The sequence below is a fragment of the Zonotrichia leucophrys genome, chromosome 9 (assembly GCF_028769735.1).
Source record: "Zonotrichia leucophrys gambelii isolate GWCS_2022_RI chromosome 9, RI_Zleu_2.0, whole genome shotgun sequence".
In the NCBI taxonomy this organism is placed as follows: Eukaryota; Metazoa; Chordata; class Aves; order Passeriformes; family Passerellidae; genus Zonotrichia; species Zonotrichia leucophrys.
Genome location: NC_088179.1, coordinates 15009929 through 15025551, shown reverse-complemented (window position 1 = coordinate 15025551; position 15623 = coordinate 15009929). Strand labels below are relative to the sequence as shown.

Sequence of the window (15623 nt, the reverse complement as noted above, 5' to 3'; positions counted from 1 at the left end):
AAGCTCTCCAGCAATGAAGAAAGCAAATACCAGTCTGGAAATAGCTTGTCTTGACTCTCCAGTCTTGTTAGAGTGCAGACTAATACTGCTTACCCTGCTGTAGTTGTGCTCTGAGCTTGCCTGCCAAGGACAACCATCCTTGTGTTTCAAGAAAGCCATGGTAAACCAAAGCAATGTACCCTTAAAATTGTGCTAGACAAGCTTTTGAAAGCTCAAGAATTAAGGAAGTCTGGATGGATGAGAGAATCAAAAATTCTTGAAGGATCATCTGGCCTCACGGAACAGACTGAATTCTAGCTATTTTAGGAGTAGATATTTTCAGATTATTCTTTTAGGTACCCCTTCACTGAATTATTAGGCATGCCTGACAGTCTGCTGCATAGAATACCTTGAAGAATGAGGGAAATTTTATCTCTTCTCAAACACCAGGGAAGGGAGACATATGGAGACTAAAATCCACATCCTCAAAGGATTGTAGATTTGTAATTTGCACTGGAAAGTGGTGGAGATAGCAGGATTTCCTCAGGGTTATGGTTAAGCTGATTGACTTTGCTGGTATATAGGCATGTAATTGATTATCTTGGAGGCTCTGGGTCTAAGCATTTTCCTTAGATGGTGTCTGTAGGGGAGGACAGCAATGAGACTGTTTCCTGAGCCAGTCTTTCCTCAGTTCTTCCCTGAATCACTGCTGCTGCCCGTGATGCTGTTTCTTACCCTTGCCTCTGAACCAGCTGATCTGAGCTCTGTGGGCTCTGATTTTTTGGTAAAGTTATGAGAGGCGTTGTCTTTCAGACTCAAAGCACAAGACCCTTCTCTTACTCTTCTGCTATCGTCCTGTTTTCAGCTGTTCAGTCTGGAGTGCCTGGCCTTGCCTCTCCTTGCCTAACCTCTCAAAAACAGCCACGAATTTTTGAAAAGGGCCTTGGTTTGCCCTGCCAGCACTCTTTAATTTTGCTTTTCCTCCTTGCAAGCCACACTGAAGCAGCGCTTTGCTATTCTCCGGGAGGAAAATAAAAAAAAAAAAAAAATAAAGTAGGTCATGGTGTCGTGTAAGGCAGCCGAGCCCTAACATGGAGCCAGGCGAGCGGAGCGCAAAAAAGCCCCTGTGGGATGGAGGATGATGAATGAGCAGCTGTGCGGGATAAACAGGGATGAAGGGATGGACGGGAGCGCAGGAGCCGAGCGCGGCAGGTGGAGGCGCCGGCGGCCGCTCCGCTCCGGGGCTGGGGGGCTCCGGCTCCACTGGACCATGCGCCCTCTCCCGGCACAGGTGCTCCCTCTGGAACAGCTTTCCTTGCTCCTGCAAGCAATGGCAATGTTTGATTTTGTTTTGTTTTGTTTTGTTTTTTTTTTTTAATCGTGGTTTTCTTCCCCTCGCCCCGCAGTTCGATCCAAATAGCACTTGCAGAAAGCATGGGACAGGCATGGAAAACCACTCTTAGCCGATCAAAACAATCTTTGGTTGCAAATATATTTTTTAATATTTTTTTGTCCTCTTTATAGATTAGAGTCCCCTTGTTTATGTCAGTTGTGTTTTGTTTTTTTCAGAATTAACTTTTGAAAGAAGGAGGGGGTTTTATGCCTGCTGGCTCTCTTGATTCTCACCCAGCATTACTCACTGGGCCTGCAATAGATCTCTTTGGAATATAGACTCAAGCCTGACCTTATCACTGAGGCAGGATTCCACCCTAGTGTTTAAAGAGAGAAATTCAGGTCTGGAGATGTGGCTCATCCCAGTAAGTATCGCTTAACTTGAAATACTGATTACAATTTAGTGTGGATGATGAACTTTGCTACGTGCCTAATTTAGAATTTCAACCTATTAAAAAACCCCAAAGTTAAAACCACCAAAACCAAGGGTGAGAATCAAACTCAGAAGACAAGAATATTTCAGAGCAGTGCCAACTTGAGAGCTTGGATGTTAATCTTCTTGCTGTAGTCCTGTAGATACAGGGCTTGATTTTAACTCTCACCAGCCTGTTAAGGCATCACTATTGCCACTTGAGACAAATTCACTTTGGGTTTGTCCTGGCTCAACATGATTTGCAGGGCTCCCAGTCCTCCAAAGCACATGCAGCAAGGACAACTTACTTCTTCCACAGGTCTCAAGCCCCAGCCTCAGAACTGGGGTGGGAGCCTGCTGAGAGGAAGTGATCCTGGGTTAAGAGGCTCAAACTGTCAAAGGTTAGAAGTGGGGATTCTTTTAGAATTTGGAGGACTTGATTTTTTTTTTTTTTTCTGTAGCCCTGTTCAGAGAAACCAAAAGTTTTCTATGTAGGGCTGGCATTTAAATCCTGCTCATAGCTCCCATCCTCTGGCTATAAATTCCTCTTCAGCCACTTGAGGCAAAACTTCCCTTGTACCCAGCGTTTGGGGGATGAAGCTGTCATGTTTAACAAGCTGAAATATTCTTGTGGTTTTCCCCCACTCTTTCCCTGTATCAAGCAGGGCTGGTGGAACAGAGCTGGGCAGTCTCCTAATGTTGTCAACATTTGCTGCCTGAGCTGCACAGAATTAAGTGCTCAAGTCCTGTGTCAGAATGCTTCTCGAAACCTTCATCTTTTCTGGTTCTTCAGCCAATTTGCTTCTGCAAATGCTTGGAAATGCTGGTGAGTGGTGGAAGCAAGCAGCCTCCAGTCTAACCAAGGATTTCTACTGCTGCTGGCTCTGTAGAAGAGATTTTAAGGTCAGTTTTAAAATAGTTCTCCCTAGAAAGAGCTGGTTCAGGAGGATGGCACTAGCTAATATGCACAGAGCAGAGATCTGCAGCCAGTTGTTCCTGTAGACAGCCTGTATCTGGTGTTTGAGCTGAACTCTGGTATGCAGAAAGCTCTTCTGTCCAGAGTGAGAGTCTCAGCAGTGCCAAGGACCAATTACCCCTTCCCTGTCAAAAGTGAGTGTCCTGTTTACTGTTTGAACTGGCTGACTCAAAATTCCAGCTTCAGTCTGTGCTTCTAAAAGATTTTGGTGGCAAGGTCCTTTGAATGCTCTGCAGACATCAACCAGCCTCCTTGGTGCCCCTGGAAGGCTGCTTGGTGAGGAGGACACCCCTTGCTCAAGACAAGGGGCTACCAGCAGTGGAAGGGGTGGCTGCCCATCCCTGTCCCCACGCTGGTGTCCTGGCTCCTGCTGCCATGCTTGAGGCACCTGACACCTCTGTGCCTCCCCTCACAAAGGCTCTGCTTGTCCTGCAGCTCCCAGCCTGTTTTATGAGCGGAAACTGAGTCAGCACACGGTGCTCACCGACGCCGGCCACTGCTGCTTCTCCTACCCACTAGCTGTGAGCTTGGAAAACAGTTTGAAGCAGAAGCATAAAATGGGCTTTGTTGAAATGTGTTAGCTCACCTGGAGTCTTCAGAACCTGTGTGTGTATTTTAGGAAGCAGAATAACCCAACTTTACAACTTGCAGTATTTGGAAGCACAGCACAATTATGTGGCTGTTCCAGCCCCTGGGAGACTGGGAGATGAAAATAATGGTTTTTGAGGTAGTGAGTGGGGTGGAGAGAGCCTTTGGGAAGCAGCAGTAGATTAAATGGCATCAAAGCATTGCTAGTGTTCATTTATTTGCCCAAAGGCCTTTAGGTCTTCTATTAGGCTCTCCCTAATTATTTGTAAGGCAATAAATCCAATCAGAATACTGAAAGAGGTTCACCCAGACCAAGAAATGTGCTTTAATGTTCCTCCTAGTGCATTCTATTATTAATCATGTTTAGAAGGTTGGCTGGTACTGCCTTTTTCCCCCCTCATTTTGTGTTTGTGATGAGCAACAGGTATCCTGATAACCAAAGCTTCAGCATTTCAGAGCCAAATTTGTGCCAATAGTGTCTCTTTGCTCATTTCTTTCTTCCCTTACTCCTTAAATACTAGGAGTTGTAACAAAGCCTGCTGTCAACCTTTGGCTTGGGTTCTAAACACTGACCCACATCCAAATTTCGCAATTGGTTCCATTTGTTACAGTGGATGGAACTAATTCTCTAGATCCAAGTACAATTAGATGAATCTAGATCATAATTCTGGGCACTGAATTAAAAAAATAAGTTCATTTCCTTTTATCTTCTCCTTCCATTGACTAATAATAGTCCAGTACAAGCCTTTCCTCTTCAAAAATCTATTATGAGCCTCCTCAAAGGCCAGTGAAGCCTATAAAGAGAGAGCATGACAACCTGGGAGAGAACAGCTTGTCTTCACATGCTTGCAGGACCAAAGCAGTGGAAATACATACTTTGGGGGGCTTCCAAATAATCATCTTTCTTTTAGTTTTGCCTCATGCCCTGGCCTCTGCATTTTAACACACTCTGGATTGTTTGATTACCTGTTTTGACTTTCATTGTTCTGAACTGTACAGCAATGCAAAAGTTTTGTGCACTTTTGCACTGGCCAGCAGCTGAACCTTTGCTTTGTGATTCAGGTCCTGTGCGGTACCATGCCAGTGTTGGGGATGCTCTGGGGCTAAAACTTCTAGCCTGGAATGGAAAGATCACAAAGCTGCCTGTTCTCTGTGATCACTCTGGGTTTGGTGCTCTCCCTCCTGAGAGATGGCTCCTCTGTCAACATCCCCAGCACAAACTAGACACCCCCAGTGCTGACCCTGGAGCTTGGAAGACAGCTTAATCCTGTTTCAGTAGTGCTATTTCATTTCAGGATCAAGCCCAGTAGCAGCCCAGAGCTTTTAGGTTAGTTACTGTCCTGCTGAAATAAAAAGCTGAGTTCACGGTGACCTTATGGTGGGATTGACTCTTTATTTTGTTTTCTGGGGACTGATTCATAAAATAGGCCCAGAGGAAACAGGCCAGGAACACATGCTATTCATAATAATGCCTCCAGAGAATAGCTCATTTCTTTTTCTCTTCCAAGGGTATTGTGAGGCTCGTGTACTTCAAAACAGATCTGGCACTGACAGTACAGATAAGTTAATGAAAGTCTGCAGAGAGTTTGGGGTTTTTAATTTTTTTCCCTTTAAACTAAGGATAATAAGTTCTAATGAAACCCTATTTTAAATTTGTATTCTTTTTAACATCCCTTACTTGTAGTTCTGAAGAGCTTTGCCAGCTTGTTCCACATCTTGAAGAACAGAGGATATCTTGAGTTGCTGTGTAGCAGCAGGAGAATGCACAAATCTTAAATTTCTGAAGAACCACGAGCAAGTTACTCATGCAGTGTCAGGAGAGTCATCTGTAATTCTTTTAGTCTACCGAGTCCTGGGGAAACAGCTGGAGCATTGTGTACAATTTGCTGAGCACATTTCAGGGAAGATGTGGACAATGGGGAGATGCCAAAGGAGAACAGGGAGAACAATTGTAGATCTTAAAAACATAACCTCAGAACAAGTAGGGGGGAAAAGCTGACTTAACTGTAATTAAAATAAAGTACAAAAAGAGTTTTCAAAAAATGTAGAAAAACCCATGCAGAGAGGGAGAAGGACACTGTTTTCCATAGCAGTGGAGATAGGTTGGGAAATAATGCACTTAAATTGTAACAAGAAAGAATCAGGTTGGGCACTTCAGAAACCTTCCCAGTGGTAGACACTGATGCAGTAGTTTGAAATATTCGGGAATGTCATGGGGTTCTTGTCACTAGAGATTTTTAAGGTGAGGTTAGCCAAACATGTTAAAAATAACATACCTCATGCTCAGTTACCAGAAGTGACCAATATTTGCTTAGGGTGCTTTCTAATAACTGTCTAATACATAATTCAAGCTTTTTGAATAGTGGGAAACTTAGCCACCCTTAGCATTGAAAACCTTAGTATTTATAACAGAGAAAAATCTTTTTTTAAGCTAAGCTACCTTCTCTATTGACTTCAGCAGATCTTGGATTGTGTTTGCAGGTATCGCAGAGAGTAAACCAGTCTAAGATACCCAAGGCGTTGAGGCCTGAGACCTCAGCTGAAATGGATGCTTTGAAATTATGTAAGAGGAAGCAGAATTACTTAGCCAAAATGTAATTCTCATGATGTTTAGCCCACATTAACCCCTGAGGGAAATGTCAGCTGGTTTTCCCAACACTGATGCTTATTAGACCATGAAATATTTTTCCCTATGGGAGATGCTTAGAAGTGAATTGGACAAAGTGCTGGAAAATGTAGGATCCTGTATGGTTTGGAGACAAGAAGTTCCATTCAGTTGGGACATCTGAACTAGGTTCAGTTTCTTATTTTGTCACTGTTTTATTGTGTCCTATTCCTGCTTTCAGATATGCTGTGTGTTCAATTCAGCAGCAGTGATGCTAAAGCAAAATAGGGGCACATACATTCCTGTGTTTGAAAGTCGGCAGTTTAAAGTTTATTGCAAAACTGTGGACCATCAATCAGTCTCAGGCACTCTGACAAAGTGCTGATATCTCAGCTAATTCCCTGCTGTTCTGCTTTTAGAAAGCAGCATGACATCTGTAACAGCTGTATGGGGGTCATTTCTACCACTGACCTGCACAAGAGGCAGCAGTGAAATGAGAATTGTGTTTCTGCTTGCATGTTGGTCTAATGCAGGTCTCAAACTCTCCTTTGGTCCAGAAGGTAGCAATGCCTGTTCTTTTGCATTACCTGTGGAGATATCTCTTCAGGAACTTGCCCAGAGCCCTCCTCTAAGAGTTTTTTTTCAAGTGACATGCAGTCTGGTATGATCTGGCTTTGTTTTTAGTGCTTTTCAGAGAACAGCTTAAATTTTTCTTCGCTTGTTTTGCTTTGTCCCTTATTACTCTGATGTAGAATATTCCACTCTGAAGCACACACGATTGATTATTGTCATGGCTAACCAAGCAATGCTACTTACCATGCTCTTGTTTTTCCAGAGAGCAGCTGAGAAGCAGGCCTGTAAGCTTGCTGTGACTTCTGAGTGTGTGCCTAAATGTAGTCAAACTCTGAAGATGATTAAGCAAAAGGCTTGATACACATGTTAGAAAAGATTGTTGTAATGTTCCAAATACTCCTGGATCAGTCCTGTACAATTAGAGGTCAGAATTTAGGCTGACATTGGGGTTTCTTTTGCATATGGCTGGGAATAAAATGTAAATGGATCTGAAGAAACTCCTAAATGCAGAAAAGTTATCTTATCTTATATAAAAGTTATAAAAAGTTATAACCAAGTTTATCCTTGTGTTCCCGTTTGAAAAAGGCAAAGCCATAGAACTCACCATAGAACCTTTTCTGTTCTCTAGGTTTGTAGATCCTGTACTCCTGAGTATCTGATTTCTTTGCCTGGTTTGGCTATCTTGTTTTTATCCTTGCTTCTCCCAGCTTCATTAGAGTATTGCTCGTGTCTAATCAGTCTGTACTGTCCTTCAACTTTTGGCTGTCTTTCTTACACTGCATTATGTGTAATGCAGAGATAGAAGCTGCTCCAGGAGGTTTTCTAGCTCAGCATGATGCCATACCAATATTAACATCTGAATGTGTGACCTTGTTAGTTCAGTATATGCAAGGTAGGTATTTTTCATCTGTCCAATGCACTGCTTATTATTAACGAGGTGTGCTGTGTAAAACAGTACCATTAAATTTCTCCCAGCTGGAAACCATGCTTTAGTGTTAACTTACCATTATAGGATTTGGGGAGAACTTGAGCCATGACTTAGAATACAATTCTGGTAACAAATTATTCTGTAGCTAGGCACTAATGCTGTATGACACCCTATAGCCATTATATTAACATGGGCTCATGAGCAAAATCCTAAATTTATGTAGTGGGTGCAAGGATCCTTCTTCATGTCATGGTTTGTTTCTTGTGGGACTTGCTGGAAGCCAAATAAAGTCTGCTATTTCCAAAACCATCAGGGAGAAATTAATGAATCAACATAGTAAATAACTCACTGCTTATTTCCTGAAACAAAGATCACCTGTAACATCCAAGGGGTAGCTGCCTGGCAGGAGGCTGGTGGCACCTTAGGGCGTATAGGAATGTTGGGACTGGGTAGAGAGTAGGGACAAGTGGATACACAGAACCAAGTGTGTGGTTTGGGCTATGAGACCTTTTTGTCAGGTGTTGGTGCCTCTTCAATGGCTCTTTCTGTTCCTTGATAATAAAGCCCATGTTTGTGTGGGATCTGACCTCAGGAGAGGTTAACGCTTCTACTGAGAAAAGCCAAGTCACACTTCTTTCAATCCTGTTTGCTGTTGCTTGCAACGCTGTTTCTATTTGTGTTGTCCTTTGGGCGTGATGCCTGCTAGGTGGGAATTGCCTTAAGCTTGGTTTGTTTGGTGAGAGAAGGAAGGCCTGTTTGTTGGGTATGTTCTCTTCTGAACTTCAACTTTTGCCAACTTAGTGCCAGCCCTCAGGCTAAAGACACAGGTGTGAAGTGAGGTGAGCTATAAAAAGAAAAATACCCAAACCCCCAAAATACATGGAGTAGGCTTGTGAATGGGGGAGAGGAGGAGGTTTGCTGCTGATTCGGGGTTGTGTGGAAGGCAAGGAGGGTCTGGACCTGTGTTTCAGCAACTCAGGGTATCCTGAGGCCCTGTGTGCACCTACTGACTGTGCTGCAGCAGGTAGCTGGAGAGCAGGGTGTCCTATGTAGGAGCCCTCTGACTATGCCTAGGGTGGGAGAGGCTGCTTTTCTCCTTGTCTTTAAGGATTTAGTCTACCCAGAGCAGAACAAACAACATGGGAGCTGCCCCACACCAGCTTCTCCTCTCAGAGCAGGCTCAGAGACTGCAACTTTCATGTTAAACTGGTCTAAGGTCACCCTTGAAATCAATCTCATGCTTGAACTGTGGAAGATATTGCTTCTCTGCGGTACCTCAATAAGCATCCACGGACAGAGGCATCTTTAGTGTTGATATTGCACAGACTGGAGTAAAAGAAGTGCTTTTCCTTCTTGGAGACTTTAGAGATAACAGGGATGAGTCTGTGTCAACTTTGTGTTTGAGTGGATTTGAGAGGAGGGTTGCCTAAATGCTGGTGTTTCTTCTGGAGAGGTGGAAGTTACTTAGGCAGCTGATGACTCAGCTTCTCTGGCTGTAGGATGCAGATGAGAAATGTTGACTTTCCAGATAATGAATGAGATTTTCCCATTTGGGACATACTTTGCAAAATGTAGGGCGTTAAAAATGGTGGTATGAAGGTCAGTGAGTAAACTCATATTCAGCCTTTGGCCCTTCATAAGATGACATAGCCACATAGTAGCCTTCGGTGTGATGGCCCAGAAGATAACGAGGTGATGAGGTTTCTGCTCATGTGTTGTTGAACAGCAAAAAAGATGAGCACAGAACTGCTTCTTCCACAGAAGTTTTTAATATACAATGATATATACAAGAGAAGCTTTGGGAGAGAAGGAAATACAGATAAGGCGCTCAGAAATCTTGGAGTGATGCCTTGGGAGTCACTAGTATGACACATTTAAAAATATTTGGGTGGTGGGAGCTGAATTACAGATTGGTAAGGTGGCTTTTACTTTCTAGTGGGACGTGGATTCCCTGCAGCAAGGTCTTTGCTCCACTCTTGTGTAATAATGACTTTCCCTTTGAAGACTTGCATTTAATGGCAATCTTCAACAAATGCTGAAGCAGAAACAGCTTTCTGAACAGAAATTTTGGGTGAGATGTCAGAGGAATGAGCAGAGCTAATTCCAGCAAGTCCCTTCCCAACACTGTGGCATGTAGTTGGGCTCAGTGGTGAATTCTCACCACAAATCAAGAAATACTTTGCAAGATGCCCTACAGAGCTGTTCCCTGAGTGACCTTGCTGTGCTAGGGCACTGCTACTCACTGATGCCAAACCATGAGCAGGGTTTGGTGGATGGGAGAGGGAGGTAATGTGGAAAAGGGATGTTTGCCCATTGGACCACTCTTGGTCATGGAACGCTGCTGTCGGGCGATTGCCAAGGTGACATGGGAAAGTATTTTGTTGATGATTTAAGCAGATGAATTATTGCTGTGTCTTCCCAAAATGGTGTTTCATTTTTGCACATTTCCTGAATAAAGCTGTCCTTGTTTCCCACCAGGCTCTGCACTGGCATGTGGAGGACCAGTGCCTGGCTAGTGCTGCCAAAGAAGAAGCTATTCAGAAGAGCAAGCAGGTATATGGGGGTGGTGATCATGGTGTTCTGGGTTTGTAAAAAGGAAACTGTGTGAATCCATAGGCTATGGATGCTGACATCTCCTGACAAAGGTCTTATAAATCCTAGCAGTCACCTTGAAGGCAAGAATTCATTTTGCTTGGTCTGCCAGCCATACTGGCTGCCTTCAAAGTTATGCATGTTTTTTCTTGTAAATATTTTCAGTGGGCTCTTTTCCCAGGACCATTTTTCTTACCATCTTCTCCATCCTCCTTATCTGCAGAGTGATTTTTTTAGACCAAGGGAAGGGGAGAGGATGTTGTTTGTAGCAATCACTGTTATAAACATGCCCTGTATGGTTATTTTGGAATATTAACAGTTCTTGCTGTCAGTCTGTAGAGTGACTTCGCTCCCCAGAAGTGTTCCTGATTTTGTTCCCAGGAATAGGACAGTCCTGTCTTTCACCCAGCTTCCCTGCTCAGTTGAGGAGAGAGGAAATAGAAGTTGGAGCAAGGATTCACTGTGATCATGACGCCTTCCTTCTTCATCTTAGCTTGACATCAAGCTGCCTGGAGGCTGCTCTGCTTTAACACTGCTGGCAAATTTACACTCCTGCCACTCTCCTTCCTTGCTCTGGCTTGCCCTCCCTGGTAGGGTAATGCTGGGAATTCCCTGCTACGTGTGTAGCTGTAGGGGTGACACAAGCACAGCTTTGTGTTCCATGTGCCATTTAGAAGCTGTTTTCTCATTGCTGATGATCAGAGCAGCATCTGTCTGCTTGTTTACAAGGATGCAATTGTAAGATGATCAGAAAAGCTGGGTTCCTGAGGCTGCTACTTATTCTAAATACTGAAATGGATTCCTGCACCAACAGAAAAAAAAATCTCATATATATAGATAGATCTTCTAATCTGTTCTGCATTAGAAAATAATGGAGGCAGTCCAAGCAGCAATAATGAAAGTTAGTCTGATGGAAAACTGTTAAGATCCTTTCAGCTGCATCTTGGTGATTTAAGCTGGGCTGAGTGCTGTCCTGTGGAGCTCTTAGGCACAGAGGTTTGACCTGGGTGGGGATGCAGGTCCCTGTGTGCACCATTAACAGCCCTGCCTGGGATAGCTGACAGGTGTTCTGGGCTGAGCTGTTCCAGTGCTGCCTCCTTCAGTGTGGTGAAGACCATAAAAGGTGGTATCTTCATCACTAGTCCCAGATGTTGTCTCTAGTGCTGAGGGAAGAGCCACTAGCTTTGGACTTTGAGCAGATACTCAGAACTGCTGAATTAAGTGCCTGCAGTACAGCTGTGCCTGAGAACTTTTTGATTCATGTGTGGGCACCTGGGTTTGGAGTCTCTCTGACTGAGGCCGCTTTCCTGTCACCTGCCTATGTCTGGGCACAATCCATGACTTCTGTAGATCTTTCTCAAAGTGGAACCTACTGTTTCCCATTTCTCATGGGAATCCTCATCCTGCCACTGATTGCTTGGTTTCTGTCCTGCTGTTTTCATCTCCATAGCTCTGCGGTCTTTCCCTTGTACAGGGGGATAAGGGTTACAGTGGTAAGCTTCCTTGAGGAGCAGAGGCTGGTTGAAGGAGCAAAATTTTAAGGCCTCTGGTCTCTAAATGTGCCTGGACAGAATTCAATTGTGTGGCATCTGTGGGATATCTGGGCCCACATGGCTGTTTTTGTGGGATTAGAGTTCTTTATGTGACTTCCCCTATTTTCAGCATTATTTCCTCCACCCTTCCTATTGCTTTTGTTTCATCTGTTGCTTTCTAGCGTGTGAGAGCGGTGCCCAGCTCCTCAAGAGCTCTACCCCACACCCAGCAGAGAAAAAGGAGGCGTTTGTGGCTGGTGGTGTCCCCAGGACTGGAGCTGTCATTGCATAGCTGTCCACTCTCCCCCTGAGGAAGCAGGTAAGCAGGGTAACCTTGTGATTACTGCAGAGCAAACAGTCTGTACACCAAAAAAGAGCTGGAGCCTTTTCCTGCAGAAGGAAAATTTGTCATTATAGTGGGGGGGGGCAGCAAGCAGACAAGCAGAGGTGGTTTGTCCAAATGTTTTACTGTCTTTCCAAGTAAATGTATATGTGCTTAGGATGTTGATTGCAAAAAAAAAACCCCTTTTTTTGTCAGTGGAGTAACTTACATGTCTGTGTCAGCTCTTCAGGAAATATTGTGTTAGTGGGAGTGTGGAGTCTCCTGATTTCTTTTAAATCTTTGACCTTACTTAAATTCCCTGAGTTCTCAGCAAGCAAAGATTAATTGAACACCTTTACACATTCAGTGGAAGCTCATGCTGCAGTGACCTTACTGATTGCCACGCACAAGTGCAAGAAGAATTGCGTGTTTGAGCATTTACAGACACACCTTTTCATCACGGTGGGAAACAGATCTTGTCCCATGGGGAAGGAGCATGTTGGTGTGCAGAAGGAGGTGTTATTGTCTTCAGCTCGTTTGGAGGTTTGACTAGCAAATAGATACTTGGAAAAAACTAGCAAATTAGCTGTCAGTTGATAGTAGATGAAGCAATTATGTTGCTTCTTGCTGGTGTTCTTAAATGTGTTTGTTTTCAGAGCAAAGGTTGTACTCTAGTTTGAAGTGTCTTCTCTGTGGCTTGATTTGTTCACGAGAAGGCAGTATTGGCTAAAGAGAAAGTGAGGTGCTTGGATTAGATGTTAGACTGGAGCTCAGGAGATTTTAGTTGTGTTTTTGTGCAGGCAAGAATGGCACATGACCACAGGCAAGCCATGAAAGATGTCTATGACCTTGTCTTTATTTTATTTACTTGAATCTTAAGCTCTTTTGAAAAGTCTGGCATTGCTGACTATTCGCAGAATAGTGCAGTGAATTTGCTTTCAGGGCCAAACTTTTGGACACTGCTGTTCTGCAAGCAGTAGCTCAAGCTTATCTGTTTCGACTGTGTCATCAGCCTGCAGAAATCCATAACCTCTGCTGGAGCTTCCTTTGCACCCAGCTGCATGTTTGAAGGACTGTGTACCTAGACATTAGTAGAGGAGCTGAGAGGCTGCATCGAGAGGCTGCATCCCATTATGAAGTATTTGTGCACTTTCTTTTAATGTGTGTTGCCAGTGCTGGCTGCCCTTTGCTGGTGTCTAAAGCAAAGCAGCCGTTGCTCATCTAGGTAATGTGTTGTGTCCTTACAAAGTCATTGGCACAGGTTTCCCTGGCACTTACAGGGTTTTAGCTCATTGCCAGATTCCCTCTGTCACCTCGATGGATTGCAGTAAGACCCAACAGTAATGCTCTCCACAGTGCTGAGCCTCTCCTGAGGCAGAGTCTTCTGGGACATGTCCTATAGGTCTTTATCTCTTGTCCCCAGTCTTGTGGCACTGCCATCACTTACACCACATTGCTTTAAAACTTTCCTCCTGCCTTGCCTTGTTCTGCCCATCTGTCTCTGTCTGCCTTGCCTGCCCAGGCTGAAAGCCTCTGGAGGAAAGGCTTAGCTGTGTCCCTCCTGCTGCACTCAGTCATAGCTTGTCACTTGGTGGGGAGTAGCCCTGAACTTTCACTGGCAGAACAGCTTTGATTATATTAGGCAGGTATTATTATAGGGCAGCTAAGGTCTCCAGTGCAGCCTCCAAGCACAATAGTAATATACATAGTAATTTGGGTAGCTGTGTATGTTCTGAGACCTCATAATAACCAGATATGGGGCAGGTCATATTTTATCTTTTCCCTGAGTGTAATTTTGATGGGTGCAATGGGTATGCCTGCAGTGTGCTTGTCCTATTAAAATAATTTCTATTATGCAATTTCCTATTTGGAGAAGTGATTACAGATTCAATCTCATATAACACTAGGTTACACTCTCCTGATCCTACTGTAGTTATTCTGTTATGGGCCCAAGAGTGCTAAAACTTGTTTCCATATATTTTTGCTCTCCTTGGTAAAAAGCAGCATGAATACCTGGTAATCTGATGTTTGACTCTGTGCAGTACAAACCCAGCATTAGCCCACTGGTTACTGCACTTAACAATACTGTTTCTGGAGTAACACATGCACTGGCAGAATCCAAACTTGCAGCAAACCAGCACTGAGTGTGCAGCCACTGCTGGATCTTTGAAGTAGCCTCAAAAACAAGATAACACTGGGAAAAATACCAGCCACAGCACAGAATGAGAGCTGGTCTCACAGGAATTACTTCTGCGTAAGTCTGTGGGTGGTCATAAGTGATCAAGAAGTTATGCTGACAGAGAAAATAAAATCTATTTTGTGTATGCTAAGGAAGTTGCTGCAGTCTAGGACATCAAAGTTCTGTTTTGTCATTTCAGGTGGAGTTAAAGAGGACACCCACAAACTAGCTCTGTTCTCTGGGTAAGGCCATGACAGCTGTGTTGGGCTCATGCCTACCAGACACTTGCTAAAGCTGCCTCCTCTTGACCTTCTGATCTGTATTTTAACTTCTTCCATTCTAGATGTGCCTGAAGCACATTCAAAATGCCGGATGTCCAGGCATATGTCCAGTCACATTCACTTCTGGCTGGAATTGTGATCCAGAACAGTGTTTACTCGTGAAAATGAAGCAGGACAGCCTCTCTGATTACTGCTGAGAGTTGAATTTAGATGTGCAGGCTCTGATAACCCAAGCTGGAAGCTGGCCAAGGATGCTAACATGAGCTGACTTTGGGTGAAGTGGTGTAGTATCTCTAATGACCAGAGGGACCAGGCTTTGTTTCCCTTAAACATTCCCTTAAATAATCCTGGGGAATTTTACACTGTTCTTAGGTTTGCCAGGAGAGGCAGAGGGAGAGCACCATTTTATTTAGCAAAGACTGCAGGGGAGCAGAAAGGAGCCACGTTTCTCAAAACCTTGACATGTAGCACACTTGTTCTCCTCCAGCTATTTCATGTCAGCAATACAGATGCTCCCGGCTGGCATTCCCCCTTCCATCAGTGTCAGCTGGCCTTGCAAAGGCTCGTTCCAGCCCTGTAACTGCGTTTTCCCCGCAGCCTCACTCCAAGTTAACACTCGGCCGTGCTCTGCTCCCGCCCGGAGCCTTCAGCACCGGGAGAGCTCCGGCGGTGCCGGGGAGGAGCAGTCCATGGCACCCGGCAGGTGGGGGACCGTTGCTAATTAGTTTGCATTAACACATTTTAAATAATTCAGTTTAGATTAGGGTTTGTGCTCTGCCTAGCTCCATGCTGACTCTCCAGCTCAGGCCGGAGCCCTGGGCTTTGGGAGCAGTGATGGTCTTCCTTGACCTCCCGAGCTGTACTCTGGGCAAGCAGGGCTGATGCCCAATCTAAGAATGGACAAGTTTCCTGCTACTTTGCTCAACGACTCTCTGAATTGGAGTTGGGTTTTGCTTTAGATTTGCACTTCACTGCATTGCGTGCAGCACATATCTGTCCTTGGAAGGGGAGGATCTGCTTCCACCCAGAAGAATCCTTTAACAAAGTGATTTAAGAAAAATGAGAATAGGGCAGAATTTGCAGGACAAAGAAACCCATATCCCAGAAGCTAACGGCAGGATCACAGAAAACATGAAGTAGTGAATAAGAACAGGCAACAAAAACTTCAGATACTACTCATAGGTAAAGCAAAATTATTTTTGGCTCTTGTCATGTATTTGGAGCAGAACTCCCTTTCTGTCTGTGTGAAACAGAATGCCATGAG

The 15623-nt window shown here is 44.3% G+C and overlaps 1 long non-coding RNA gene across 1 annotated transcript; it reads left to right on the top strand.

The window, feature by feature from the left end:
* Window positions 1-9934: 9934 nt before the first annotated feature.
* Window positions 9935-14559, top strand: LOC135451452 (uncharacterized). Its single transcript, XR_010441328.1, has 4 exons — window positions 9935-10006; window positions 11760-11896; window positions 14278-14320; window positions 14422-14559. It is a non-coding gene; the product is annotated as an uncharacterized LOC135451452 (long non-coding RNA).
* The last annotated feature ends 1064 nt before the right edge of the window (window positions 14560-15623 follow it).